This window comes from Aegilops tauschii, chromosome 2, assembly GCF_002575655.3.
Source record: "Aegilops tauschii subsp. strangulata cultivar AL8/78 chromosome 2, Aet v6.0, whole genome shotgun sequence".
Lineage (NCBI taxonomy): Eukaryota > Viridiplantae > Streptophyta > Magnoliopsida > Poales > Poaceae > Aegilops > Aegilops tauschii.
In genome coordinates, this window is record NC_053036.3 from 615,462,927 (window position 1) to 615,489,039 (window position 26,113).

At 44.9% G+C, this 26,113-nt stretch overlaps 1 long non-coding RNA gene across 2 annotated transcripts; it reads right to left on the reverse strand.

Annotated features, from left to right (window-relative positions):
* Positions 1-19,924: 19,924 nt before the first annotated feature.
* On the reverse strand, positions 19,925-25,047 carry LOC109745542 (uncharacterized). 2 transcript variants are annotated; one of them, XR_005769335.3, is made up of 7 exons: positions 24,912-25,047; positions 24,488-24,823; positions 24,238-24,317; positions 22,701-23,002; positions 22,344-22,551; positions 20,246-22,257; positions 19,925-20,155 (listed from the first exon to the last, which is right to left on the reverse strand). It is a non-coding gene; the product is annotated as an uncharacterized lncRNA (long non-coding RNA). The 2 variants fall into 2 exon arrangements; XR_005769337.3 differs by having other exon boundaries at positions 19,929-20,407; positions 21,049-22,257.
* Positions 25,048-26,113: the final 1,066 nt, after the last annotated feature.

Sequence of the window (26,113 nt, forward strand, 5' to 3'; positions counted from 1 at the left end):
GTAGGTACAGATCTTTTAACTTAAGACATTCTTCCTAAGATCAGCCTTAAAACTTAGCAGTGTTAAAACAGAGTCATCTCTCTCTCTTTTGCTTGTTGGTTGGTTGCAGGCAGATTGTTGCTTTAGTTTGATTTCAGAAATCAAAATCTAGGAGGAAATCAAGAGGAGCTGGAGACTTTTGGCAGAACATGGACACCCGCACAAGGGCTTGTAACTAGTCAAGCTGTTTTCCATATAGAATGGTCAATCTCCACAAAATTTTGATTTTCTGAGTAACAACATACAGTATATCCCCACTTGCTGAATAAGGCACCACCTCATGTCAGATTGAATAAACATCTTATGAGATATACACCGATCTTTTACACATTACTTAATAAAGTATGCTGACAGTCATAATTTTGTTAAATATCTAAACTCGGCCATAATTCAGTTGAACATGCAAGGAAACATTTAACTTGTGATGTTAGTGAAAACATCACCAGACTGTTAAAATTCAGTTAAAAGATATGTACCTTGATGCAGACTAAAGGAGTAGGTTAACTGATTTGGTCTTGTGGCTAGTGAAACTGTACCATGCCAAAGTATTTCCTGTAGAGAGAAAAAACAAAAATAAGCAAACATAAATTGATTGGAATGTGTTGTAGTTTCACTAGGAGTAGTTTATATGCAAAGGTAATAAATCAGTTTTGATTCTATTGACAGGAGTATATTTTTCTTGACACTTTTCTACCATAGGCATGGTACTATGAGCAAGTAAAATTCAGCAAAACTACTCTAACTAGAGTAAAATTCTGTGAACTACTCTAACTAGAGAAAATGGCTTATGGTTAGAGCAAAGTGTTTGGCTGCCATGGCAGCCTTTCTATAAATGGTGCCATGGCGGCCATTTGTAGAAATGGTCCCATGGCACCATTTCTTGTTTGGGTACCGTGGCAACCAAACTAGAAATGGTGCCATGGCACCTATTTCTTGTTTGACTTGCATACTCATTTTGTGTGTGTATATTCTTGTTATGGTACCATGGTGTACTCATCTTTTGTCATTGATGGCAGGAACACATAAATATGGATTTGAACTTGATGCCTCAAGAGGAAGAACATGAAACCATTGATTTGAACTTGATGCCTCAAGAGGAAGACGATGAAGGTATTAATTTGAATTGGATCCCTGAAAAGGAGGAACCTCAAGTGGCAGAGAATGTGGCTATGGATTTGAACTTGATGCCTCAAGAGGAAGACGATGAAGATATGAATTGGATGTCTCAAGAAGATGAAGGGAAAGAGGATGAAGCTCAAGAGGAAGAGGATGAAGTTATGAATTGGATACTTCAATAGAAGAGAAGAGAATTGTCAGATAAGGAGAGGCATGGTGTTTACTTTGCCTTGCTGGTAATCGAGCTCAAAGATGGGTCTGTTCAACCAGACGACAAGCTGCTAGTCTCAAACCTGTTGGACATAAGTGTACGATCTGTTGAAAGAATCTAGGAAGAGGCTAAAAAGCAAATTGCCGATGGCAAAGAAGTAGATGTCTCAAGCAAGAAGCGAGGAAGATCAGGCCGAAAGAGAAAGGAGCTGGATATCCCGGCAATTCAGGATAAGTGGCCTGACGATGATGAGGGAGCTGTGTATGCCTTGTCTAATCCTTGTATATAAACTCCTCGTCGGAATTTATTGGAATTTGGGTTATTTGGAATTTGAATTATTTGAATTGATTTGGATTAATTTTAGTTATTTGAACTCTAAACTGAATTTAAACTGAATTTGAATTATTTAAAATATGTCCTGCTAGTTCTGCTAGTTTAGAGTAGGTCTTCTAAGCTAAGATCCTAATTAACTTCTAAGTACCTACATAGCATAAGATAGTAGTGGTGGTAATCCTTCTACTAAATGCAAGAGCAGATCTTCTCAGCTAACAAAAGAATATGAGGTTTGCATGGTTTGTATGGTGGCTCCAGTAATAAAACTGTAGATATCTACTGATGATGATATCTCCTTGTTCTGTTCTGACAGTAGCTAGGTACTGTAGATATGATAGCTGAAATTTCAGAACAAAGGAGAAGGAAAAAGTAGGAGTAGTCACTATAATTTCAGTTAACTGAAAACAGCAACTCTGCAAGTTGAGGTTTAATTTACAGGAGTATCTTGAACATTAAAAGTGCAGTCCTAACTTGAATATTTAAAATGCTATTGGAACAGTACTAATTTCAGAGTTCATAGTTCATGACTGAATTTAGAGACAGTATAAATCTTACAGAAAACAAAATTGTTCAGAGATCGAATGCTTGCAAAACTGTTCAGTTATCTGTGCAAAATTGTTCGGTTAACTGTGCAAATACTCCAAACTCTAAACTAGCAGAACTAGTCCAAATATTCCAACCAGAAAATGAACAGAATTAATTTGGATTTTATTTGAATTTCTTGAGAGCATCTTTACTTTTGGGGTTTGGGCTAGGGTTCTTCTTGCAAGCAAAATGTTCTTTTTGCAAGCAAAATAGGACAACAAAATTCATTGAACTATTATCAAGCTTTCTTATGATAAAAAAACTGAAGATTTCTGTAATCTTTAGCAATCTCGATGACCCATGCCACTTAACTGAAGAAACAATACACATCAGTTACAAACTGCAACAGACCAAGAGCACATGATAGATAAATCATCATTCCACGGATGAAGATGGCAATTGATACCTGTGCTATGGAGCCGAGAATCATCATTCCAGGGCTTCTTCCATGCCACTTATCTGAAGAAGCAACACCAGCACTTACAGGACAAAGAAAAGAGACAGAGCACAAGGGAATAGAGACAGAACCATGGTGGTCAGCAAGCAAGCACGCACGCACCTCTCCTGCATCCATCCCAATGCATTGGGTGTCAATGGCGCCCGCGAGCTCCATCCCCCTCGTTCCCGATCCCCACTCTCCCTCTCCCCGAGCGCGTCGCCCCTGCAGCCTCCCGTCGCCCGCCTCCGTTCGGCTCCCTCGCTGCGGCCTTGCCGGATGTCGGCGACCTCGAGCGCCGCCCTCCTCCCTTCCGCGCCGTGCCTCCCCGCGCTGCCACTAGAGGGGCCAACTCCGGCGGCCCCGGCGCCCGCGCCAAGCTGCCGTCAGGTCCCGCGTCGCCATCCAAGACCCCGCCGGCCTCCCCTGCTTCTATTGCGTTGGAACGTTGCATCGAGCGCCCGCCTACAGCCAAGCCGCCAAGGCCCTGCTCTGCCGTCCGCCACTCCGTCGACCCTGCCTCCATGGCCTTGCTGCCGCTGCCATCCCTCAACTCCTTCTCGAGCGAGCCCCGTGGCCGGTCTGCATCGCCCTTGCCGGACTCCATCCTTGCTCCGCCGCCACCACGCTCGACCCCAAGACATGAGGTTGTTGGTGGTGGTCCGGATCCAGCGCCTCCAGGCTCGCCGACGCCGGTTCTGACACAGCCGGAGCAGAGCGCGGCGGTAGCTGGGGAAATCGAACATTTTTATGACGAAGGGGGGAGCTTGGGGAGGCAGGCGAGTGGCAGCTGCGGCGGTGGAGCAGGAGGCAGCTGCAGCAGGGGAGCGGGGAGCTGGCGAGCTGCGGCGGCGGGGACAGGGCAGCTGCGGCGGCGTGGAGGAGCGAAGCTACGACGGCGGGGAGCAGCGGAGCTGGGGATTCTGTCGGAGGAGCAAGACGAGGAGCGCGGGTTCGGTCGGGAGAAACTGGAGGGCTTTTTTGCAAAACTGCCCTCGCGACATGTTTTTCGGGACGGAGGGAGTATTTTGGAACTGAGGGAGTAATTCTTTGTTTTCCATGGATCGTCTAGTGCACCTTGATCTTAGCATGAATTACCTAGAGGGCCGAGGTGGCCACATGCCCGAGTTCTTGCCCTCTTTGACGAGATTGAGATATCTCAACCTCTCTCGCATACCATTTTCTGGCAGAGTGCCCCCTCGGCTCGGTAAGCTCTCAAACCTGCAGCATCTTGACCTCTCATGCTATGGTATGCTCAAGAGACATTTCATGGGTAGCACGCATTCCTAATTTGCAGTGTCTTGGAATGAATGGGGTAAACCTCAGCACAATAGTTGATTGGCCTTATGTTGTCAATACGATTCCTTCTTTGAAGGCCCTCAATCTTTAGTTTTGCTCTCTTCCAACCGCAAGTAATTTACTACCACAGATTAATCTTACCACTTTTGCTTCAGTAGATCCCCACTACTAGGAAAACGTTTATAGATAGAAGTTTACCAGTAGCATTTTTTTGTGATCCAACGCTACTAGTACTTAGTAGTAGCGCTGGCTAGAAAGAGCGCTACTGGTCTATGTTAGCAGCAGCGCTTGTTACCTAAACCCACGCTACTGCTAAGTGTAACACACCACAATATTTGATCACAAAATATTAGCAGCACTTGTCGCCCAACCAGCGCTACTGTTAGTTTTGGATCTATAGCGCTTGTTCATATAAACACGCTACTGCTATTTTTTCTATCTATAAAATTTTACCAGTAGCGTGTTATTTTGGCCCGCGCTATAGGTAGTGCACCACCAGCTGTGGATATTTTGCTAGCTGCCATAGCAGTAGCGTGCATAGGAGACCCACGCTACTGCTATGCCCGCTAGCCACCTACCACCTTTCCCCTCCTTCCTCCCCTTTCTTCTTCCTCCCCCTTCCCTTTCTCCCCCTTTCCTTGCACCTTGCTTGTTCCAATGCTCCCCCTCCACCACCCCTCCATTAGAGCCCTCCCTTCCCCTCTTCTTTGCCCTTCCATCACCCCCCTCTTCTTTGCCCCTCCACCACACCCCTCTTCTTTGCCCTCCACCACCACCCCCTCCATTAATGCCCTCCCTCCCCCTCTTCTTTGTCCTCCACCACCCCCTTCCATTAATGCCTTCCCTCTTCTCCTCTCCCTCTCCTCCCACTCTCTCCCTCTCCTCCTCTCCCTCCATTAATGCCCTCCCTCCCCCTCTTCTTTGCCCTCCACCACCCCCTTCCATTAATGCCTTCCCTCTTCTCCTCTCCCTCTCCTCCCCTCTTCTCTTCTCCTCTCCCTCTCCTCCCACTCTCTCCCTAGCTAGCTAGCTAGCTAGTTAGAGCTATATATCTATAGAGCTACTAGGTAATTAACAAGAAAGGTACTCGATATCCCTCTCGACACATAGGTGAGCAAAAAAAGTGTTTGTGTGGATAGGACCGAAACTATATATATATGGGCGATATGAGAATATACCGAATTGTGTGTGGCATAATTTGAGTTGCCTACATTGTGTATTTGATGAAATAATGTGGGTGACATTAGTTGCCTATGTTTTGCCGAAATGTCGATTCAATTCCGTTTCGGCGAATTTCGGGCATGCAAACTCAATATGTCCTATGTTTAGGGAAGGTCATGCCGAATTTTTGTATTAATTTGATCCATGCATGCATATATACGTGGTTATAACATTTGCTCCGCCCGCAGGTGATCATGAAGGTCAATGGAAGGATGGTGGAAAGATACTGGCAATCTGCTGTGGATGACATGTATGAAAAAAGACTGAGGGATGTTTTATGTCCGTGTCGAAAATGCAAAGGAAGAGTCAGGCTCGACCCCTTTGAGGGTGGTAAATTCAAGGCGCACCTGCTCATGCATGGTTTCATGCATGGCCATACTCGGTGGATAAGTGAAGAAGAAGATGATGATGATGATGATGAGGACGTCGACGGGGCAGGAAATAACGACATGGGGCCACCAGACGAAGAGATGACCGATTATGTGCCCGAAGAGGAAGACGGCCTCGGAAATGTCGATGGCGAAGAGGGAGTTCAAGGCGGAGAAGACGCGGACACGCCACCGTAATCGTCGCTACTAAGTTCAGCCATGCGGGACCCGCATGTTCAAGACCTGCTTCGCAAGAAGACGACTAGCGACAGAGCTGCTTCTAGAGAGGAGGCCAAACTGGCGCAACTGGAGGTAGACTCGATGACTCCTTTGTATGATGGTTGCAATAATCCCAAGGTGACCCGCTTGAGTTTCACACTAGAACTTCTAAAGATGAAGGCAAAAAACAAATGGACAGATACAAGCCTGGATGAGCTTCTGAAGTACCTAAAGAAGGTTCTTCCCGTGGGAAGCCTGTGTCCTACTAGTGTCGAGGAGGCAAAGAAAATCATGTGCCCTCTTGATCTGCCACATATTAGATATCATGCATGGATCAATGATTGCATCATATATCGGAACGAGCACGCGGAAAAAACCATCTGTCCAAAGTGCAATGCTTCATGATATAAAAAGGCCGGAAAGAAAGCTCCACAGAAAGTTGTATGGTACTTTCCGATCACTCCGCGTCTACAGCGGTATTTCGTAGATCCTAAGGAAGCAAAGCTTATGCGCTAGCACGCGGAGAGGGTGAAGCCAGATGACGGAGATGAACCGAAGCTGAGACACCTCGCAGATGCTAGCCAGTGGAGAGCATTAAATGCTGAATTTGAATTTCTCGCAAATGATCCAAGGAACATCGTGCTTGGCGCTATTAGTGATGGCATGAATCCATTTGGCAACCAGAACACCAATCATAGCACATGGCCCGTGTTTGTATGGATGTACAACCTCCCCCCTGGTTGTGCATGAAGGAAAAATACATACACATGGCTATGCTTATTCAAGGGCCGAGACAACCAGGAAATGATATAAATCTGTATCTCGGGTTACTGAAAGAGGAGTTACGGACCTTATGGACAACGCCGGCCAAGACATGGGATGCAAGCAAAGGAGAGTATTTCTACATGAGAGCCGCGCTGATCACGACGGTGCAGGACTATCTCGGTTACGGCTATCTCTCCGGCCAGGTGTGCCACGGATATTGCGGATGCACGAGGTGCATGGATGATACAACTTCTCTGCAGCTATCGAAAGATGGCGATTCTTCGAAAATCGTGTACATGGGGCATCGAAGATGGCTCGAGAAGGATGACCCATGGAGAAAGCGTGGAGATCTATTCAATGGTAAGGCTGAGCATCGAGGTCCTCCATGTAAGCGTAGCGGTGCAGAAATATATGAGTTATTGAAGAACTGGGAAGAGTGCCCCTCGCCGGGAAAGACGAAGAAAAAGGCGCCGGAGCCCCTGCAGAAGATATGGAAGACGAGATCTGTTTTCTGGGACTTGGAATACTGGCCCATACTCGACACGCCTCATAGCCTTGATCAAATGCATATCACAAAAAATATCCTTGAGTGTTTGCTTGGAACATTGATGAACATGCCGGAGAGGACCAAGGATGGGCCGAAGGCAAGAAAAGACTTGGAATTTTTGAAAATCAGGAAAGATCTTCAAATGCCCGGTAAAAGGTCGTCAGAGGAGACCGAGACGGAGACAGAGACGGAAGATAGGGGCAAAAAAGTAAACAAGAAGGAAGAACAATATTGCCCCCCTCTTGCTTCACCTTAGATCCGAAGGAGGTCGATCAATTGTTCAAGTGCCTTGCCGGAATCAAAGTTAGTTCCAGATACTGTGGGAAGATAAGCAGATATCTGGACACTAAGAAAAAAGGTTCAGTGGGATGAAGTCTCACGACTGTCATGTGATGATGACGCAGTTACTCCCGGTTGCACTTAGAGGGATTATGGACACACATGTGCGTGAGACGCTTACTGACCTATGCCACTTTTTTGATGCTATCTCTCGAAAGTCGATCAGTGTGAAGCAACTCCATAGGCTACAGGAAGAGATCGTTGTCATACTGAATGAGCTAGAGATGTACTTCCCGCCCGCGTTCTTTGATGTCATGGTGCATCTATGTGTCCACATCGTGGACGACATCATCGACCTAGGGCCGACATTCCTGCATAGCATGATGCCGTTCGAGAGGATGAATGGGGTAATCAAAGGATTCGTTCGTAACATGTCCCGTCCAGATGGAAGCATAGCCCAGGGATATCTGACCAAAGAGTGCATCTCTTTCTGTGAGAGTTATCTGACCAAAGACCCTGTTGTTGGTTTGCCCGTCAACAAGCACTGTGGAAGGCTCGAAGGCGAAGGTTACACCAACGGTCATAGGGTTTGAATGTGTTACGCTCGGGCCGACAAAACGACCTTGACAGGGCAAACTTAGTAGTGCTACAACACCTAGATGTGCTAGAAGATTTCGTGGCACTGCACAAAGAGACCATCGCAAAGAAGTACCGTGACCGTGGGGTGCACAGGACGGACGCTGAAGTTATTAGAGAGCACAACTCCACTTTCTTGCGTTGGTTCAAAGAGCGAGTTCTGGCTAATCCCCCGGAAGAGGGTTGTCCGAACGGAACACTCATATACGCCTTATCACATGGCCCCTCGACCAACCTCGCGACTTATCAAGCATACGATATCAACGGATACACGTTCTACACGGAGAAGAAATATAAAAACAGTGATGACCAAAACTCAGGGGTGACGATGGAAGCCATGACCGGGAATGTAATTGAAAGATATTACGGAAGGGTCGAAGAGATATGGGAGCTTAACTACTCTGGATTGCATAACGTGACGATGTTCCGTGTCAGATGGGCTAAAAATGTACACAGAGAAAACCGACATTTCACTACCATGTGTATACCCGACTCCGATGATAGCGGTACCGTCAACGCCATCGCCAAAAATGAGCCATGGGTACACGCTCGACACGTGACACAATGTTTCTTCATAACTGATCCGATCAATCCCAGCCGTGTTGTCATGAGGAGAAGCAAAAGGAGCATCGCCGGAATGGATGGAGTCGCCAACGAGGAAGACTATGACCAGTACGGTGATCCGATGAGGGAAGATGATGCTGATGATGACGAAACATATGTCAAAAGAAGAATGAAGACTACATTACCTACGAAAGATCGTAATCCCTGGAGAAGGAAAAGTCACGACCATGGGCTCAATTATTCGACAATGAACAAAAGAGGGAAGAAGATCAGTCTGAAGCGTCATCGTCGCCCAACCTGACAAACTAATCCCAAAGTTTGTGTGTGTCTAGCTATTTTGTATACCGCCGATAGCGGTCAAATGATGTAAGATATATATTATACTAATTATTATCCGGAGGGTCACAATGGTATATTGCAAAATGAAAGAAAAAGAAAAAGAAAAGTGCAAATGAAAGAAAAAGAAAAAAAAAGAAAGAAAGTTTTGCAAAATGAAATGAAAAGAAAAAAGAAAAAGAAAAAGGAACTAATAAGTTGTGGGAAATGAAATGCAAGAAAAATAGAAAAAGAAAAATAAAAAAAGAAAAAGAAAAAAAATTAGCAGTAGCGCGTTTTATCCAGGGAAGCGCTATAGCTAAGAAAAAGGTAAATAAAAAAGAAAAATAAATAAAGAAAAAAAAGCCTAGCAGTAGAGGGTTTTATCCAGGGAAGCGCTATAGCTAAGAAAAAGGAAAAGAAAAAAGAAAAATAAATAAAGAAAAAAACTAGCAGTAGCTCGTTTTTGGTGGACCAGCGCTATAGCTCACTTAGCTATAGCGCGTTTTGCCAACACGCGCTATAGCTAAGTTAGCTATAGCACCGGTCCGCTAGCCCCCGCTTTCCTGTCTCTCTCACTCGCTCCGCCCGTCGATCCCCTCGATCTGACGCCACCGCCGACGCCGCCCCGCCCACGCCGCCGCCGACGCCAGCCTCGCCCCGCCGCCGACGCCAGCCCCGCCCCGCCGCCGACGCCAGCCCCGCCCCGCCCCGCCCACGCCGCCGATGCCAGCCCCGCCCCGCCCAGACCCCCACCCGCTCCGGTATGCCCCCCGCCCCCTCTTCCTTCCTCTCCGACCCCTCAGCCCCGGCTCTCTCTCTCTCTTTGACCCCCTCCCGCTCTCTGCAGATCGGCGACCCCGGCGACCCCGACGCCGGCCACCGACCCCGACCCCTTCAGCGCCTCCCTCCGTGAAGCAGCCGGCGACGCCTAGCAACGCCAGCGAGCACTAGACAGGTGCCTTTCCCTCCCCTCCCAAGTGTTAGTTAGCTTAATTTAATTGCTGTTAGTGCTAGTTAGCTTAATTTGCTGTTAGTGCTAGTTAGTTAATTGTTGTTAGTGTTATTGTTAGCCCAGTGATAGTTAGTGTTAATATTGATGCATGTGTGCTGCTGCTATTTTTGAAATTCAGTTAGAGCACACTATTCAGTTACAGAAATTTATGAAATTCAGTTAGAGCACACTGTTCAGTTATCAGAGCCGTTGATTATCACTTTTGCAGCACTATAGAATGCCAGTTATCAGTTTTGCAGCTTATGTTGCTGCTACTATGTCTGTGCTTGTTTTGCCAGAAACCGATTGCTAAGTGACCTATGTTTTGCCGGAAATGTTGATTCATTTCCATTCCGGCAAATTTCAGGCGCTCTATATGTGCACTTTCCAGCAAAGGTCATGCCGAAATTTTCCGTGAATTTCGGCATGACTTGTGCTAGAAAGTTGGATATATCGAGTGCTTGAGATTTGTCGCGACGGGAATGAAACGACATTTCTGGCAAAACAAAGGTCACTTTTTTGTCATTATTCACTTTATAATATAAAGCTCGATAATTAAACGACTACGACATTGAACCCTAGGAAACATGACCGACACCGATGAGGCCGGAGGTTGTCACTCCCAATTAGGTCGAGCACACGCCTACCTCGACTTTCTGGCGGATCAGGAGAGACAGGAAGCTGGGTGTCCGGACCGCCTTGTCATGAAGGATGACGACGGTGGTGGCGCCGGCGCCGACACTGATGCCACCAACGACACCGGCACTGAGACTGGCGCTGATGATGTTCCTAACTATAGCACGGAAGGTGGGACCTCCCAAGCCAGTGAGGGAAAGAAGGAAAAGAGGACACGACGCCCAAATGAGCTCGGCACCGAAAGACTGGTGGTCACGGCGGTGCACCCTGGCGAGTTCGAGCCAATATAGCCGCGAGAAGTGGCAGCGTGTTACGGCAACCAACTAGCATGCATCCTACGGGATACCGCTAACATCAACACCACAAAAATACGGAAGAATGATCAATTGAAGAAGCTGCTTCTAACTAGGTTGCACGCAAGATTCCTGTTCCCCGGTCGTAATGACGAAGTCGACCCATGGGATAATGATGCCATGAAAAAAATCAACAACAAAGCCCTAGGGAAGTTTAGCAACGCATTGAGCGCCTGGAAAACTAGGGTGAAAAAGGCGATTCAAGTAGACCATGAAACCTATGCCGAGATTGTTGCAGACAATCCGAAAATTACGATAGAGGACTTTGAAAAGTTCAAGGAGACTTGCAATGAAGAAGCTGCCAAGGCCAGGTCGGAGAGAGGCAAGCAGCTGCAGGCAAAGAACATGGGGAACCACCGCCTTGGAAGTCGTGGTTACACAGGAAAGAGGCCCGTGTGGGCTAAGGAGGATGCAGAACGTGAACGTCTGGGGATCCCAAACCCATTGGCTGAGTTCACCGACCAGCAGGAGCACGACTTCATCAGGGCCCGATTCTCGTGGGACCCCAAGAAAAAGATTTTTTTTCACCAACGGGCCGACTAGGAAATTCATGAGATTACTGGTAATTATCCTTTTACCACCTTACATATTAGGTTCTGATCAACGAAGTCTACTACATTCTAGTCGCATTCGTTAAATGATTCACTGTCCATTTTGCAGAGAGAGCAACACAAGCTTGCGGCCCAGAGCGACTCGTCGACTCAGTCGACTCAGTCGTCGACGAAGTACAAGTGGGACACTCCTTTCAACCGGGCCATGAACATAATGATGGGACACCCGTCCGGCCAGCGGCCGCAATATGGACGTGTGCATGGCGCCAGGGATGGGGCCACTTGGAAGTACTATTATAGCGAGGACCCCGAGGCCAAAAGACAGAGAAAGAAGTTCAGTCAAGTGACTATCAACGAGAAGGTGGCGCGGGCGATGGAGAAAGCAAAAGCGGAGATAATCGCTGCCTGTAGATCTGATTTCGTGGATGCCTTTACAACCTTGATTCCAACAGTGGTCACATGGGTCCAACAAAATCCAAATGCGCCACCAAGTGAATTTCCCATGCCCAGCTTCACCGGGAGCAACTCAATGAACATCGCACCCATACACGTACCTAGTATGGCAACCGCACCCGCACCTCCTCCAGCACCTGCTCCTGCGCCCAGCTCTCACAGCAGCCCTAGCTCCGTCTCTGGCTTGAATGTCGGGCCGTCGACATTGGCTGAGCTCGACGCCCTCACGGTAAATACGCGTCGTCGCACCTTCATCAACTCAACTAATTAATTAATTTTCAATTGCCGTTCTTTTTGGATCTCTAACGCCGCACGTATATGTCTTTGTAGGCCGACTCCACTCCGTGCACCCTCCTTTACAACATGAAGGGCGGGTTAGTGGATGTGGGGAAGGGTACTATAGTGAAGCCTAAGGATCGATTGTTTCACCGCCGGCAGGTGCCTGATAACGCCTTAAGGGTCTCCGTGGCGAGTGTGAAAGCGGGCTACGAGGGTCTCCCTCGTCCGATACAAACCGATGGAGAGGATGACGAGACCCCCACGCAGCTTGGCCAATGCAAAAATTGGCCGATCCTATGGCCGAAAAATCTTCTTCGTGTCGAGGTGGCCAGGAGCACACCAACGGGACCTCATGAAGGTATGACCACAACACCACCTACACAAGTACAACCATCATCTGTGCTGCTTGCTGAGATCAAGAGACATGAGGAAGGAGGGCCAACCATTCCGCCGGCAGATGATGCCATCTGCCCCATGGAAGAGTATAGGGATCATGACATGGAGGATGCCGACGATGACCCTAACCAATATTTCAATACTGCCTTTGACAACGAAGTAATAACGAGTCAACCATATGAATATGAGATGCATGTACCAAAGCCGGAACGTCCTCGGGAGTGCAAGAAGTCTTTGTTCATGCAATCCTCGCAGGACACGCCTCCAGATGCCGGCTCCACCCAAGCTCAACTACTTAGCCAGAGTCGTCCAATGTTGAGCCCGACAACACTAGGGGTGGTGCTCAGGGAGGATCTGACAGACCCACCAGCACCTCAGCCCACCAAGAAGAAGCAGACGAAGAGACCGGCGGCAAGAAAATCCAATAAAGCTGGCAATGTTGGTGCTAGCAGCCAGCAGCCTTCGACCAAGGTTGACCATGTACCGATGAAACATGCGCCATTAATCCATGTCGCGGGAGAGCCAATGGTACCGGCGAATGCACTAGCTGCCATAGAAGGGGATCTCAGGAGACTCCATGACCATGTGCTTTCGACAGAGAGAAGCCTCCTCGCCTCGGATGATCCAGGATACCCACTTTATATGGTTCATGTGCCGAGCAGTTGGAAGATGTATGTCCACACATGCCCCGCGGACCTCTTCTTCCTGAGGTTTGATTACATCTTCCAGATGTTTCAAATGAGGACACTCGATTTTACGTTCGTCCGCCTGTATGCGCTGCACATGAACTACATCGTCAGGAGAGAGCAAGTCACCGGTCTTGCGGTCGCGGACCCATACTACATGCATAAGGGCTTCTTGTCAGTCAACGACGACAACCGTCAATATGCGAGTCGGTACATCGAAGAATTCTTGGTCAGCAATAATGACAAAGAAATGATTCTCCTACGTTATCATCCCAGGTAAGTCATCCGCGGATAGCACTATAACACATACATCCTTTCGTGTATTTCAATAGTTACTTTGCACGCATGGAGGCTAAACTTGATCGTGTATTTTGCGCAGCGGGGGGTGTCGTGCCGTTCTCATTGTTCTTTACCCGCGTTACTCCCGCGCTCTATATTTGGACCCGTCGAAGAACATACAGAAGAAAGATTACACACACATAAAGTATGTTCTGGACAGAGCTATGCTGGGCTTCAGCATGCGGGGTGGCTACATCCAACACAAAAAAACAAATAAGGCCGGGCTTTGTTTCACCCACAAGACCGACTTCTGTTGCATCCAGCAACCGGCAAGAAGTGAGAATGATGGATTCTACGTATACCTGGCCATACTTCGGGCCGGGCCGGGCTTCGGGCCGGGCCTAGCCAAGCCCGACGAAACAAACCCAGGCCCGAGCCCGGCCCGGCCCGGCCATCGGGCCTGTTTTCTGCGCCCGAGCCCGGACCGAACATGTAAAAGCCCGTCGGGCTCCGGGCCGGCCCGGCCCGACCTTCAGAGAAATGCAAAAAAGACGGGCCCGGGCCCGGCCCGGCCCGGCCTTTGGGCTCAAAATCTAGGCCCGGGCCCGGCCCGGGGGCAGCGTCGGGTCGTGCCGGGCCGGCCGGGCCGGGCTTCCCATGGCCAGGTATAATTCTACGTCATCCATCTAATGATGGAGTACAGAAGGGATGTGCAATCACTTTGCATGAAATCTTCATCTGATACCCATATCCAGAGATGGGCCGAAGCCTTTGGAGCCGTGCCGGATAATCGACTTCGAAATGATTTCTACCGGATCCAACAGGAAATTGCGTCCATCATCATCAAAGATGTCCTCGAAGAGAATGGGATGTTCTACGCCGGCCCAATCTCGCGAGCTGACGTCCAAACCCGCATTGCCCTACAACGTCAGGACATGACGCCTTTCACTAAGCTTGGGTCTGTCCTCCCGGATATGGACAGATGGGAAGAGTGCACTGCTTAAAAACAATGTGTCTGTTTAGTTACTTGTTACTTTCTGTACGATGAAACTTCGAATCTCTCAGTACGACGAAACTATTAGATGTATGGTGCCGTGCTCTAGTTAATTACTTTCAGTACGATAAAATTTGTTAACTATGTTTACTATATATGTTGCTTCTATTTCATAACTGTTTTGTTGAATTCGCTTCATGGTATATATATGTGCATCTTTGACAGGTATATAGATCAACGATGGCGAGGAAGTGGTATGCCGTGTATGTAGGGCATGTTTCGGGTGTGTATGATGAGTGGCCAGAGTGTCAGGCCCAAGTCTCTGGCTTCTCCGACGGAAGTCAGAAAGGGTTTGATAGCAGAGCGGAAGTCGAAGCTAGTTACTTGAGATTCATAGCAAAACAGGGGATTCAGAACCAGCGCCGCTACAAAAACTACTACATAATACCGCTTTTGATCATCGTGATCGCTCTTATCGTGTATGTCTTAGTTTAGGTAGATGATGAAACATGTGTCTAGGGTGACAATGTAAGATACATGTCATCATTATAACTTGTATCGCTATTTCGAGATGATGATGAGATCGACATCATTTGTGTTGAGACTATGTTGATATGATGAGACTATATTGTACCACTTCGATGATGATGATGATGAGACATTCCTTTTTCATATAGTTCCAGTGTATGTGTATGTTGTAACTGTATAAAACATGTAAAAATACGAATATAGCAACATAAAAAAATACTAGCAGTAGCGTGGGGTATTGGAGTAGTAGTAGCGCTGCGTACCAGTAGCGTTTGTTTGTTGGGCCACGCTACTAGCATTAGCAGTAGCGATGGGTAGAGGCGCGCTACTGCTAGATACAGATAGCAGTAGCGTTGGTTCAAACAAGCGCTACTGCTAAAAAATAGTTGTAGCGCCGTAGCAGTAGCGCGCCTACCCGCGCTACTAATAGCCAAATAACCAGCGCTACTGGTAAGGGTTTTCCTAGTAGTGCCCCCTAAACACATTGACGGTTGAGATCTCTCTATACCCCTTCATAATAAAGGGCAAGATGGACTTTTCACCCGCGCCCATACGCGGATTGCGTACATATACACACCCCCCTTTTTTCCTCGCGGTGTCTTTTTTTCTCGCGAGTCGCGACGCCGTCAGCTGTTTTTCACTTTCTTTTTAAAAGATAGACCCCCTAAACACATTGACGGTTGAGATCTCTCTATACCCCTTCATAATAAAGGGCAAGATGGACTTTTCACCCGCACCCATACGCATACGCGCCCCCTTTTTTTTCCTTGCGGTGTCTTTTTTCTCGTCAGTCGCGACGCCGTCAGCTGTTTTTTCACTTTCTTTTTAGAAGAAAAAAAAGTACATGTAACATGACTCGAACTCATGCCCTGATGGTCCAACGATGACCACACTAACCAATTAGGACATCCTAGTGCTTATGCATATTAACTTATTTTGTCTTCTCTTCTACTCCAGTTCGCGGCTGGGCCGGCCCATTGTTGAATGTATCCTTTCGTCACTATTTGCTTTTCGTTTTTTTATTTTTTGTTTCTTTTTATTTTTCAGAAAAGGCCCACACTTATAAAAGTTTGTTCATAATGTACAAATGTTCATATTTTAAAAATAATGCATAGATATGTCAAAAATCTTCGTATAAATAGAAAAATGCTGACATCAATATCATTAAATTTCTGAACATCTATTAAATAGGAAAAAATTTCTTTATTGTTAGATTCAACAAAAATGTTTATATATTATTCATTTTAAAACCTGTTTAAAATTTGAAATATTTTGAAAAAAATGTTACTGTTTTCAAAAAAAATTTACAAATATAAAAAATTCTGAAATTTTGAAAAATGTTCCCTTTTTATAATTTTTGTTCATAAATTTAATAATTGTTTGTGTTTAAATATTTTTTATAAATTTCAAAAAAAGTATGTGGTTTGCAGTTTGGGTACAACATCAATATTTTGGAATTTATTAAAAAATTTGAAGAAAAGTTCCATGTTTATAGAGTTTTCATACACAATTTTGAATTACAAAATTGATAACAAATTTCAAGAAATATTTCGGACATAAAAAAATATTCATGTTGATTGATATTGACAGAAATTACAAATAAGAAAAGCTTTGCCCTACCGGCATACCCGAACCCCCACCTTTGAACATGATGTGCTTCTTGATGTACATGAAATGACACCAAATTTTGCTAGCATGTGGGCGTGCTCATAACAGGCCTTCATGCAAAATTAGAAGGAATTCGGACACCGAACGCACTTTGCGTCACGTCTGGCTAGTGTTTTAGGGTTTTCTCACCAGGAATATCCTAGAAAATGCATAAAATATCATAACTCGATGAAATTTTATCATGGATGCTTTGCATGGTGATGCTAGTGCGTGGAAAAAAATTGGGTCCATTTTATTTATGTGAAAAAATGCATCTAGACTTGCCCTACCGGACTATCCGAACCGCCACCTTTTAACACAGTGTGCTACTTGCCATTCATGAAATGACACAAAATTTTGCCAGCATGTGGGCATGCTCATGGCAGGCCTCCATGCAAAATTTCAAAGAATTCAGACATCGAACGCACGTTGCATCACGTTCGGCTAGTGTTTTAGGTTTTTTTCACCGGAAAAAGCCTAGAAAATGCATACAATGTCATAACTCAATGAAACTTATCATTGATGCTTGGCATGGTGATGCTAGTGTGTGGAAAAAATTTGGGTCCATTTTATTGTTGTGGTAAAGAAATGCATCTAGACTTACCCACCGGCCTACCCGAACTACCACCTTTGAACATGGTGTGCTTCTTGCCATGCATGGAATGACACCAAATTTTACCAGCATGTGGCCATAATCATGGCAGGCCTCCATGCAAAATTTGGAGTAATTCGGACAACGAACGCACGTTGCGTAACTTTCGGCTAGTGTTTTTGGCTTTTTTCATCGGGAAAACCCTAGAAAATGTATAAAATGTCAGAACTCAATGAAATGTTTATCATGGATGCTTGTCATGGTGATACTAGTGTGTGGAAAGATTTGGGTCAATTATATTGATGTGAGCATTTTTTTTGAAAAAGAACAAAAATGAAAAAGAAAAAGAACAAGAATGAAAAAGAAACAAAAATCAAACAATAAACCCGTCGTTGATTGATATATTATTATTATTATTTTTCTATATATGTTCAGAAATTTAAGAAGTGTTCGATTTTTTATGTGAGCATGTTCCTATTTAAACGAACAATAAATGAAGATTCTTGTAATCGAACAATAAACAAACAATTTTCTATTTAATAGATGTTCATAAATTTAATTATATTGATGTCAGCATTTTTCTATTTAAACAAACATTTTTTTGACGTATTCTGTACAATTTTTCTAAATGCAAGTATTTGTCCTTTATGAACAATATTTAAAAAGCAAACATTTTTGGAACTTCTGAGAAAAAAATATGTGTGAGATTTTTTCGAAAAAAGGAAACGAAAAAGGAAAAAATGAATAGAAAAAAAATAGTGATAAACGGACTTGTTCAACAATGTGCCGGCCCAGCCGCAAACTGAAGTAGATTAAAAGAAGAAAAAGAATTGAATCAGCACATGCATTTGGTTGAATTGCGATTTCTACGGCCAAACCAGAATATGTTTTCTGGAGAAATCCCAGCTACTATCTCAAATCCTAGTGACCTTCACCATGTGAACCTAGCAGGAAATGGCTTATCAGGTGCCATACCGTGGCATCTGTCAAACCTGACAGCCATGACAGGAAAGTATGTAAAGGATTATGACGTTGACTCACAACATGGCAATTCCTTATATATTGTTAATACATATGATTTTTCCTCTGTGGTCGTCAAGGGACATGAACTTGATTATGGTATTGGCATTCTAGATTTGGTGAGCATTGACTTATCTTTAAACCAATTAACTGGGAGAATACCAGAAGAAATAACCGCTCTTGATGCATTGATAAACTTGAATCTATCGTGGAACCAATTGAGCGGGAATATTCCAAATATGCTTGGGGCCTTGCAGGCATTGGAATCACTTGACATCTCAAGGAACATGCTTTCTAGCGGAATCTCTTCGAGCCTAACGTATATAACCTATTTGAGCTACTTGGACTTGTCTGATAACAATCTAACAGGGAGAATACAATGAGGACGTCATCTTGACACCCTCTACACACAACAACCTTCCATGTACAGTGGCAACAATGGTCTTTGTGGGCATCCTCTTCCAAACAGTTGCCACAGAAAGAATGCAACAAGGCAAGACGATCAAAAGAGGAATGGGCATTCCTTTGAGCCAATGACCTTTTATTTTGGGCTCGCTCTAGGATTTATTTTCGCTCTCTGGCTGGTGCTTTGTGTGTTGTTGTTTAAGAAAGCATGGAGGATTGCTTATTTCTGCGTGGTTGACCACACATATGATCAGGTGTATGTGTTTGCCCTAATTACATGGAAAAGCTGGGCTAGAAAGGGGACTACAAATTGAGTAACAAGAGTTCAGAAGAAGCATGAAGCAGCATATTAGGCTGGGATTTTGGTTTCATTGAAGTTAATGTGAGGGGTATTGATGATTCCTAGTTGTCTATGCGTGCATGATAATACCTTTGAACTCCAGTATTTGCTACTGCTCAGATGTTGTAATGGTTGTTTGTTCCGTAGCTTCATTGTTTAGAGTTTCACATCGGCATAGCTTGTATGGGACCCCTGTATTTCCTTGCTTGAAGTTATTGTAATGGATTATGGATATTGATGATTCCTAATTTTCTACGCGTGTATGATAATACTTTTGAACTGTTGCTTCTGTTCAGTCGATTGTTTGTTCCCTAGCTTCATCTTTTTAGATTTTCACAGTTGGCGTAGCGTGCATGGGACTGTTTTCTCTGAGTAGTGTATATACTTTCTGTGGAACACGCCCTCTTGGTAAGGTGTACAGGGCCATAGGGGTGCTGACATTGCCTTCGCGTGTTCGATTGTGCTGGAAGGTGAGTTGGGAGACTGTTTGTCCTCTTGCTGTGTGTATTTATGTTGTGATTGTGTTGGTTTCAAATTACGCGCTGCTGTTCATGAAATTTGAATAGACTTTTAAGTTTTCAGAAAAAGCACAACCAACCAGGGGAACTCCTCTCCCTCTGTGTCTGAAATTAATGAGATCGATGTGTTGATACTGCAGTCTGGGGAGGGAGCAGCAGCAGCAGGGTTGATGAGTCCTTACACCTGAGTGGAGTAGGATGCATCCTGCAACGCATGGCTCCACTCCACAGCTTCCTCAATGCTAATGCATTTGAATTCAGTTCCTTGAAACTAGAGATGCAGTAGTAGCACTTGATAGTATCTTTTTATTTATGTGGAACGAGTTCCAGGTGATTCTTGTAGTGCTACCTCGGGCCGTCACAAGAGGCTCCATGTACTATCTGCTGTCGTTAGCTAGGAGAACATGTTCTCTGACAGTTGTTAGTTAAGGTTCAGTCTTCTTTAATGATTTTTTTTTCTCTTTGTGCTGAAATGATACCTCATCGTGAATGCTTCAGGACGTGAATGCCATCAGCAGTACACTAGTATGGTCTCACGGAGCGCTTTGTTCCTGACAAAGCAGAACACTAGTATGTTTTATGAGACTCTGTTTTTTCTGTTATCTAGAGTAGTAGAGTACTAAATGTGAGTAAGAGGAAACCTGATGTAATAACACCAGCCAAGCGAGCCAGGAGCTTCAGCCCACCCCTAGTCTGAGAGTCATTGGCGGCCATCCATTGCTCATGTTCGAGAAATCCATGGCAATTTTAGACAGCAGCGATGCCATGGCCTGTAGCTCCTGGAGCCCTTTCCTCTATGTGATCTGGACCAATAGGACAAACAGTGAGCGATCTGAAAAGTAATAACACTGGAACCACACAGTTAAACATCATCAAACCTAGCCGCATTTCAGACTTTGCACAAAGGCCGGAATACTACGGCTACAGCCACAGCTACTAGCTGCTAAATTTAATAGGGAGTTTATCTATCCAGGAGCTAAAACATCATACATTGTCAGGCATGTCTTCAAAGCCTGTAGAGCTCTTAACCACACCCCAAACATACCTTGCTGTTGTACATCTAAAGAACAAGTGCTCAAGGATTCTTTGATATCTATTCAATCAATGCATGAACGGCTTAAGTTTACTAACTGAAATGCAAATCTTATATTTACTAATTGGAGGCACCAATAAAGCTCCACGTTAATCCTTGAAAAATACTTTTACTGTCCATCAGATCTACATGCTAGTTATTAACAGCCATCGGATGAATTAATAAAGAGTTCATGCAAGCAGCGAATCAGATTGGCTGGGAGTCAACCCTAAAAAAAGTGAAAATCACCCATGGCGTTGTGCCGGCGCCCGTCCGTATCTTAGGCCCTAAGTAGTGACACCATAGGCAATGTAGGAAATCTGGGACAAGTCATGCCGCGATTTACGTAATGCGGCGGTGCTGTAGCCATACACTATATTCCGCAAAGCACGCCGTAATTTTCTCAAGGCAGAGGTGCAGTACTCCATTCCACGGCAAGCCGCGATGTTGGCGAGGGCATGACCAACTTCTGATCCGTCCTGTTCAATAGGCCAGGTAAGTCAAGATATTTTTTACATGTACTAGGTAATTGCCCGTGCGTTGCAACGGGAGAACAATAGTCATTTATGCATTGGTGATGTATTTTAGGTCATGCTTTCAAAAATAAATCAACCAAGAGCTCTTTACCTTCCTATTGGTACAGTACAAAACATGTGCAATACATGTATTAGTTGATGAAATAGACATATATAGATTGTATATCGTTAAACCCACATGCATTGCTATGGAGAGAAAGAAATAGGATCACCAAAATGCAACTTTCTCATTTCCTAATTAATCTGGGGCACCTTGTTCCACCATCAACTATCTTTTCACTCAAGAACCAACAAAACCTAGTTTAGTGTTCCAATCAAATGGCATAAAATAGTCCTTCATATCTACTTTCGTATGCATTGTCGGTGGACAGATTATGATAAAAAACCAGCACCTATTCAATTCCTTGCGCATATCTGAGTCAAAAGATGAAACCAAGGTAATTATCCAATTCAAGGGCGAAGAAGATACATAATTTAGTTCATAGCATATCTGAATGAAAAGAATAGTCATGGTTAAACTGAATAAAACATTGAATCGCTGCTTCTGCAGTTGTGTCCACTGTGATCTTTTCTCTAACCAAAAAAACATTAAATAGCAACTTTTCAGTAAAGTCTATGTAGGGGCACCATTCGCTCTCCAAGGTCACTGCTAATCAAAGTATATTCCATCAGCTTCTTTTCATCTTCACACAACTCATCAAATTCATCTCCATAGCTTACAAAAAGAATGAGCTTACCAATATTCTGACTTCGGTCTATAGTACATTTAGAATAGTTATTAAAAGAACATTTAGAATAGTTATTTTTAAACTACCAAAAAAAAAAATAGATGTGGTGTGTGACGTGATTTATGACTAACAAAATATCATGCAAAATTCAGAAGTACTTTTGCATGCTCAAGGCGGCATGAAATGTTCAGCAAACAACTTACGGAAAGAACAAGAACTTGCTAAATTACAATAGTACTAACAAAATATGCATATAATGGATATGGGCCTGCCCTGATTACTGACATAAGTGCAGCACATCTCTCCCCTTGTAATCACTACAAACAAATGTCACAAATTAGGATTCGGCTATGGTACTGTACAAGATCACCTATGAACATAAATTACGAATATAGTTTACCACCTGTGAACTTGCTCTTGCGTGGCCAATATAGTGTGTTACCCATGCGTACGCGCACAGGTATGTGAAGCTCGCCATCCGACCAGTCGCAAATCAGCCGGCCGTGCTGTCACCGATGACCGAGCTCTGCTTCGACACAGCCACCGACGCCCGAGCTCTCCACACAGAAGTATTTTGATTGGGAAAAAGGGCAGCATGTCCATGTTGTTTCCTATATAACAAAAATTAGCATGATCAATGGTAGATTGAATTAGCTAAACAGACAGCTCCCATCTTTCCGAATCAACAAAGATTGCATGGCGGGGAACGAAGTGCTCATGGAACCAGACTAAATTCGCACCATTAGACATGGATGCTCACCTTGGCCTATGGAAAATAGCCTCTACCGGTGGCGGCAGGGACAAGGCAGGGCTATTTCGTCCCGACGAGATAAAGCGCAACCGCGGCTGGATCGTCATCTGCGCATCTAGAGTAGCTATTTTGCTGATAAGAGAGCCCCTGTGATCTAGGGTTGGACACAAGAAGACATGAACCTCTGTCACGATATCTTTTTCTCCGTCATCATTCACCAGAGCTTGGCTGAAAGACTACAGTGCAGTGATGAGGACAGAGGAAGCTTCTTCTGTGTCCATTGTATCATCATCTTCAGTTTCTGATTCATCCTGTGACAAAGAGGGATTTCAGTGCGAGCAAGGAATTGAAGTGTATGTATAGACAAAAAAACTGAGCCAGGCTACAGATTCTGATGATACAACATCAATTTACTTAAGCTCTTTCACGGGCAGTGAAGGTCAAGGTGAACCTAAGGAAATATCATAGTCACCAAAAATAAGATGGAAGAAGACGATCAAATTAAAATCATGTAACTAAATACACAGAAGAATTTTCTTATAAATAAACCAGGCAACAAATATTTTGTCCGATATTGAAAGAGCTTTGTTTGATTGACTCTTCTATATTATACGATGCTCTAAGGCAACAGATAAATGAGAGCCAAAAGAGTATTATTAAAATTGCATGCATGCCTTATATATACCAAGGGTCATTCTTGAGAAAATTTGTGGCTCATGCCTCATGACATTTAGAAGAAAAATTTGGATAATACGTAGGTGCTAGCACTTTGCATAAGGTACAAACCTTACAGGTTCACTCAAGCAAATACCACAAATCATATAATCGCACAACAATGGTTCACAGAATTACAGAAAAAATTGAGAGAGAGAAGCAGCAACAACGCTAGGAGAGATGGGACAGCCGCAGGTTGGAGTTCAGAGAAGAACTTAAGCAACGGGGTTGAGAAGAGCTTCAGAAGAAGTGCAGCAGCAGCGCTAGGAGAGATGGGACAGCCGCAGGCAGCAAGGAGCAGAGAGGAGAGGCAGCAGTTTGTCGTATTATTAGGCTGGGTCAGTATATTAGTAAATTTGTCACATATACACAGTTTGTCGAACCAATTCCAATAATAATCAATAGACGCCAAACAGTGGAAGTGTCTCGAGGGCCAAACTATTCTGGAAACTATCATAGCAGAAATCACCAAATTTGTTTCAGAGGTAGAGGATAGAACAATTAGAAAGTGTACAAAGTGCTAGATGAATCTGATTGGAGAACAAAAGACAACAGAATATCTTGTGCATAATTTCCCAATTATATGTCCAATTAGTACTGTCCAGTTAAAGGTCGAAGCTAGAATCAAAGATCTTACAACTGTACTTCAGAAAAGAACCATCCAATGTCAGAGTTTTATCATTGCTAAACGTCCTGATCTCATATCATACAGTGATAATCCTCCTAGGTTAGGATTATACCAAATTAGTGAATGAATAAAATAACTACAATTTGGAGCTTCAAGTAAATCAAACAGTTAACTTAATTCTCTAGTCGACGACTATGTTGGTACCTGAAGAATCATTCTGCCCGTGCCGTTAGTTCATCACCTTGGTCCCTTGTTATTGGCGCATCCGATCCCAAATCTCCAACCTGGTAGCGAATTAGCATGGTTCAGTTTACCCCTTATCTATACACTTGAATCAAATAAACATGCAAACATGGCATTCAAGCTTGCCGCTGCAGGCAATGGCATATCTGATAGCAATATGCAGTATGAACACCATTGAATAACTGAAAGCAATAGTCTTGGGTCACCTTACCTGGCACCTAGTGTCCTGAAAAAAAGCAAAGAAACCCAAAGGCCCACTTGCGGGAGAGGCAGGGAAGCGACCACGGCACGTCGTTCTGGAGGGAGGCGACCATGGCATGGGATGGCGGCGGCTGAGCGCAGCGCCGGCGCTCGGGAAGACGGCGGACCATGGAGGCGCGCGGAGCGAGGCGGAGACGCACGGATCTGGTCGCGGGGCGCCGGCGCTCGGGAAGACGGCGGACCATGGAGGCACGCGGAGCGAGGCGGAGACGCACGGATCTGGTCGCTCCCAGGTCAGATCGGGCTGCAGTGGAGCTCCACATCGGGATCCATGGTGCTGTTGTTTCTGAAACAGAGAGAGACAAGATTTGTGAGAGAGAGAAAAGGAAGGGAGAAGGGAGAAGAAGCGAGATAGGGCGCGCGGGAGAGGTTACTGGACGACGGCTGGAGGTTGGTAGCGGTGGCGCCGGACGCCGGCATGAGGAGCAGGCCAGAGGGGGAAAGAAAATCGAGTGGGTCGTACGAGAGGTGGGACTGGGACGGGGGAAAGAAAATCGGGGGGTGAGGGGGTCGTACGAGAGGCTGACGAAGCGGGGAACGTAAGAGGGGAAACGGAACGCTAAGTTTTTTTAGATAAGTAGAGAAGTAGAGATAGAGAAGTAGAGATGATGTTTGAACGCACATAGTAGGAATTTACATCGTGTAATAAAAGCACTCCAAAACTGCTGCATGTATATGTGTATTCATGAATAGAAATAGTCCCATAGAAGTATTAGTTAACTACATAGGTATAGACAACATTACGGGGTACGAGGTTCGCCATGGCGTGCAAGATCATAGGACAAATACATCCCGGAAGTTAATCCTAGAAGTTAAGCAATTTTGTCCATTGGATTAATATACGATGTATCTGTAGTTGTTGAAGAGGCATGGCATGCGCACCTCCCCTGTTCCCTGCACGTGAGTCGTCATGTCCTTGGTCTCTATCCGCCACGATTCCCTTCGAGATACACGTGACAGCGTGAAGCATTACGCAACCCCGATCTAGCCATCATCGCAATGCAATTCGCCGGAGACTGCCTAGCGAGCGGTACGGCACTGCCCAAAGCTGGCTGGTGCATTTGGCCTTGAAAAACGAAACTTGCACGAGAACGGGGAACACCTTCATGATTACCGTTGCTGGATGCATACATACACTGTGCACAAATGTACACTGATTGAATCTCGAGCTAACTAAAAAAAACCCACCAACACAGGGAGATACTAGAGATTGCTACAGTGCCTATATTTTTCTTGATTTATTCTCATGGTGTTGATTAGAGGGGTAGTGTATACACATATCTACTGAACAATTAGCACCTAGCTTAGTAGATTTTAGTAATCTACTCCTGTTCTCACAGGAACTCGTGCTTAATGCAATAAATTTGCTAATCTGCCTCCAGTAGATTTAGCCAGTGCAAGATGAGAACCTGCCTGTCTTCCCATGGCCTCTTCACAGAAGGCAGCAGCAACGACTGAAGTTTTGTTGATCTGAAGTAACAATGTGATCTTCTCCTCCCAATCCGATGCGTGTGCTGATACCATCTGCAAAAAGGTACTTTGGACTAAGGTCCGGAATTGCAGGAACATTGGTTTT